Source organism: Microtus ochrogaster, linkage group LG5 (genome assembly GCF_000317375.1).
Source record: "Microtus ochrogaster isolate Prairie Vole_2 linkage group LG5, MicOch1.0, whole genome shotgun sequence".
Taxonomy (NCBI): domain Eukaryota; kingdom Metazoa; phylum Chordata; class Mammalia; order Rodentia; family Cricetidae; genus Microtus; species Microtus ochrogaster.
This window is the reverse complement of record NC_022031.1, coordinates 52,526,344-52,531,999: the sequence shown is the minus strand read 5'-3', so window position 1 is coordinate 52,531,999 and position 5,656 is coordinate 52,526,344. Positions and strand designations below refer to the sequence as shown.

At 41.4% G+C, this 5,656-nt stretch overlaps 1 protein-coding gene across 1 annotated transcript in view; it reads right to left on the bottom strand.

The window, feature by feature from the left end:
• The window catches only part of Hsdl2 (hydroxysteroid dehydrogenase like 2), a 38,824-nt gene that overhangs the window by 31,750 nt on the left and 1,418 nt on the right, over positions 1-5,656 (bottom strand). The window lies entirely within an intron of this gene.

Genomic DNA, 5,656 nt, shown 5'->3' with positions numbered 1-5,656 from the left:
AAAAAAAAAAAAAAAACTGCTCATGATACTGCACTACAAAAAAACAGTAAAAATATTAAGGAGATTGATTTTTATGTCTTACTATATAAGTGTATCCACCGCCAATGTAGCCTTTTGGTTCACAAAACCTAGTATTAACAGCTGACCTTTTACCAAAAAATGAACAATGTACTATCTAGGGTTTTTGCCTGATTTTGAACTCTAAATAAGAGATTCATAAAATATGTAATTCTGTTTAGAGAGCTACCCATATGACTTAAATAACTATACTTATTATTTTTCATCAATACATGAATCCACACATGAACATACTGTAAGTTATCTATTCTACTGTCAGCAATAGTGCTATATCAATGTCGCCGAGTTCATCTTCCAGTCACTTGTGCTAGAGTGTCTCTAGAGCACACACAAGCACACACGCACGCGCGCAAACACACACACACACACACACACACACACACACACACACACACACACACCAGTGAAACTGCTCCCTTATGAATTGGTTTCTTGTTTCAGTGTGACAAAATTCCTTTTCTTCCAAGAATTTTTACTTTATTGATTTTATTGAACTCTACATTTTTTTCTCTGCTCCCCTCCCTGCCTCTCCCCTCCCCTTCAACCCTCTCCCAGGGTCCCCATGCTCCCAATTTACTCAGGAGATCTTATCTTTTTCTACTTCCCATGTAGATTAAATCCACGTATGTCACTCTTAGGGTCCTCATTGTTGTCTGGATTCTCTGGGATTGTGACTTGTAGGCTGGTTTTCTTTGTTTTATGTTTACAAACCACTTATGAGTGAGTACATGTGATAATTGTCTTTCTGGGTCTGGGTTACCTCACTCAAAATAGTGTTTTCTAGCTCCATCCATTTGCCTCCAAATTTCAAGATGTCGTTGTTTTTTTCTGCTGTGTAATACTCCATTGTATAAATGTACCACATTTTCCTTATCCATTCTTTGGTTGAGGGGCCAATACTTCTCAAATTGTTCCACACAATATAAACAGAAAGAACATTGCCAAACTCTTTTTATGAGGCTACAATTACCCTGATACCCAAACCACAGAAAGACTTACTAAGAAAGAGAATTACAGACCAATCTCACTCATGAACATTAATGGAAAAATACTAAATAAAATACTGGCAAATTGAATACAAGAACACATCAGAACTATCATCCACCATGACCAAGTTGGCTTCATCCCAGAGAAGCAGGAATGGTTCAACATACGAAAATCTGTTAATGTATCCACCATATAAACAAACTGAAAAATAAAAACCACGTGGCCATCTCGTTAGATGCTGAAAAAGCTTTCAGAAAAAATTCCTTTTAAAAGCAATGCGGAGAGTTGGAGAGTTGGCTCGGCAGTTACGAATGCTATCTGTCCTATTGCAAGACTGGATAGGACTGAATGTGGATCCCTGCACCCATTTCAGGCAGCTTATGAATCCCTCTAACTCCAGGCTCAAAGGATCCGACTCCCCCTTCTGGCCTCTGTAGGCATGCACTGACACACAGAAACAGACACACATAAAAGAAAATAAATATTTTTAAACAGCAACGAAGAGTTTCTTTAGGCTCCCAGTTCAGGGGCGGTGGGAAAGTGAGGCAGCTGGTCACACTGTGACTGCAGACGGGAAGCAAAGAGACGAAAGCCATTACCCATTTGTTTGATTCTCCCTTCCTCCTTCTTGCTTAGCCCAGCCCCATCCCACGCTAAGGTGCCTCTCCTCATTCTCAGGGAGGGTCTTCTATCTTCAGCTAACCCCTTTTCAAACCCCCTGCAAACACACCCAGAGGCATGGCACCTGATGACTCTAAATCCAACCAAATAATTGAGATCAGGAGAGGGTGGCTGCCTCTGGTACACAGGATCCTGAGTTAGGCCCTGTAAAGGTGGAGGAGTGTGTTGGTTATGCCCCTTCCTCACAAATCAACCAGCAGATCTTATATGGCACTGTTATGGACCAAAGAAAATCTCAAAGATAACCACAAATTCTGGGACACTCCTTCCACCGAGAGAAAAAGCATGTTTCCCAGTCCTGGGTTCTGGCTTGACCTTCTAGCTTCTGTTGAACAAAAGACTATGATAAACCCAGCATGGTGGCACATACTTTTAACCCCAGCACTCTGAGGCAGAGGCAGGTCGATCTGGGAGTTGGAAGCCAGCCTGCCCTGCAGATTAAGTTCCAGGACAGCCAAGGCTACACAAAGAAACCCTGTCTAAAAAAGCAAAACAAAACAAAACAAAAATTGTTTTAAAAAATCTGGGCAATAGAGACATAGGCCTTTAATCCCAGCACTAGGAAGGCAGAGACAGGTGGATCTCTATGAGTTCAAGGCCAGCCTGGTCTACAAAGTAAGGGTTGTTACACAGAGAAACCCTGACTCGAAAAAAAAAAAAAGTTGAGGTCGAGGGTATAGGCCAATAGATCAAAAGCACACACATGCTTTAGTAAGTACGAGGCCCTGAGTTTGATACTTAGTGCCACAAGGGAAAAAAATAAACCATCATGTTAGAAGTGTGACACAGAAGTTCTAAGCTGAACACACCTGGAATCCTAGCTCTTGGAATGTTAAGGCAAAGAATTACCAAGAGTTCAAGACTAGCCTGGAATATAAAGTAAGTTCCAGGCTAACCTGGGTTAGAGACTCTACCTCAAAGACAGAAGAGAGAAGGGGGGATGGGGAGAGGAGAGGGGGAGAGAAAGGAATCACTGAGTTTTTGGATAATAATTACTAGATACGAACAGAGACCTGACTCCTCTAAATGGGGACAAGGGAGGACAAGGACCTGGGAGCCAGGTTAGAGAATATAAAAAGTTTTCCAGGCTCTCACCCATGTCAAAGGAGAGAACAAAGATGCCATGTGATCTGTTAATAAGACAGGACAGGAGCTAGACATGTAGAGGCCTGGAAAGATGGCTCAGTCGTTAAAGAGTTTCCACAAGTTTGAAGACCTGAATTCCATTCCTCACACTCACATAAGAAGACAGCTGTGGTAGCGCACACTGCAGCAGAAACGTTATGAGTTCAAGGCCAGCCAGGGCTAGAGTGAGACCCCTTATCAAAACAAAAAGTATACATAAACTACCAAAGGGGATGTTTAGAGCCTAGCAAGATGGCTCAGAGGCTAATGAAGAGAGTTCAGCGCTCTTGTAGAGACCAGAGTTCAGTACTAAGCACGCACAGCGGCAGCTCACAATCTAAGCCCAGATCCAGAGAACCTGACCCCCTCTTGTAGCCTACATGGGCACTGTATACTCATGCTACACACATACGAAAATAAAGTTAAAAATCCAAATAAAGAGATGTTTAAGGATAAGTACCCACACAAAAATGTCTGCCAACTATTGATTTACAGGCATATCCCTTTGCCTGTAACACAGCTGGACTGAATCCCAGTAGAATAAAGGGCAACTCGTGCTCACCCGGAGCCCAGGGCACTGGCAGCCAGAGCAGCAGAGGCAGCCAGATCTGTCTGCTAGGCCCTCAGCTACAAAGACTAGGATAAGGTTGTCAATAGCAAGGGCATTCTTAATGCCCCTGGGAGGCAACTAGAATCTGCAAATGCAGAGACAACCCAAACTCTTATTTACTAGGAGTTTCTCAAAATTACAGTAAATGTGGTGAAATTATAACCATTTTTAAAAAGAATAACAACTTCTTTAAAAAAAAAAAAAAAAAAGATACACTAGCCAGTCTCAAGTTCTCAAGTTTCTAAACTAAATACCCAAGAATAGCCGGGAAGATTCTAAAACATAATCCAAATGAGAATTGGCTTTTCCAGATTTTAAAATAGCTCATAAAACTAAAGTAATTAAAAATATTTGACTCTTGCTGGGCAGTGGTGGTGCACACCTTTAGTCCCAGCAGTCAGGAGGCAGGCAGATATCTGCGCGTTTAAGGCCAACGTGGTCTACAGAGTTAGTTCCAGGACAACCAGAGCCACACACAGAGAAACAAACAAAAAAAAAAAAGAATCACTTCATTCTAACACATAAATAGACAGACTAGGTAATAGAGGGTAGAGTCTAGAAACAGATTCCTAGGCACACAAAACCTTCATGTGTGATAGCGGTATAAGTATACCAAAAGAAAAGAAAGAATGAAATCATCAAGTTACTTTGGCTGTGACAGTGGGAAAGCCATCCGAGCCAAAATGAAGTGAGCTTCCTAACTTACTTCCTCGTCCAAAATAAACCTTAGGTGGATGAGAAAATATGAATATAGTACACATGTATATATGCTTGCTGTAAAATATTTATTTATTAAAAGTATAGCAGTAAGGGCTGGGGAGTTTAGCTTAGAAGAACTTGACTGAGGCATGTGAATCCCTGAGTTCAATCCCCAGAGCCACCAAATGAGTAAATAAGACACTGGAAGACCATAATGTACTAGAATGCCACCTGAAATAAAGGACCTTGGTGTAGTGTGGTCTTCCAGGCATGTCACAAAAGCAAAACAGCCTTAAAAGAGCAGAGTGATAACACAATTGACAAAAAGACCTCATTGGTTAAAGCAGGTGAATAAGATACAGAAATGGCTTTAAACCATTCAGCCCAGTCTCTGCACAGCTGGCATTTCGGACTGCGCAGTTCCGTTATCGGGGGCTGTGCATTGCTTGTAAGGAGCCGGCATGCATCTCACGGCTCCACTCCCTGAGCATCTCCTTTCAGCTGTGACACTCACAGTCTTCTCAGATATTGCCAGAGTCTCATCTTCACTAGTGAAAAAATACAAGCAAATTTTAACTATAATGAAGAGCCCTGCCCATTGGATTTGTATTAACAAATGCTTTGCTTACTTATTGCTTACTCTGTCTACTCATGTATTAGAACTATTTTAATTACGCTAGTTTTATTAACTATTTTAAGATCTAGAAAAACCAGCTCATCTCATTTGAGTTTTTTGTTTGTTTTTGTTTTTTACATTCCTGGCTCTTCTTGGGTATTTATTTAGAAACTTTAGAAGCTGACAATGGCAAGTTTGGATACTATACTCTCAATTTTGATTGCCTTTGATTGTGCAATCCTCTTGATGATGACTGTCTGTCTGTTTGCTTTTTGCTTTCTTTGTTTTATTTTGTTTTGTTTTTCAAGACAGGGTTTCTCTGTATAACAGCCCTGGCTGTCCTGGAACTCTGTAGACCAGGCTGGCCTCAAATACACAGAGATCTGTCTGCCTCTGCCTCCCAATATCTGTCTTACAATATCAAACTTTAAAATATATATTCTCTTCAATCCAGCAATTTCGCTTTCAAGAATTTATCCTAGATACATTCACCTATGTATAAAGAGACAGAAAAAAGAAAATGAAGTCAGGCATAGTGTGCAGGCCTTTAATACCAGCACTTGGCAAAAGCAGGCAGATTTCTATGAGTTCAAAGCCAGTTTGGTCTACATAACAAGTTCAAAGACAGCCAGGACTACACTCAAACAACACAAAAGAATAATAATGGAAGCAAAGATGGAATAAAAGCAACAACAACAAGCCGGGCGGTGGTGGCGCACGCCTTTAATCCCAGCTCTCGGGAGGCAGAGGCAGGAGGATCTTTGTGAGTTCGAGGCCAGCCTGGTCTACAAGAGCTAGTTCCAGGACAGGCACCAAAAACTACGGAGAAACCCTGTCTCGAAAATCAAAATAAAGCCGGG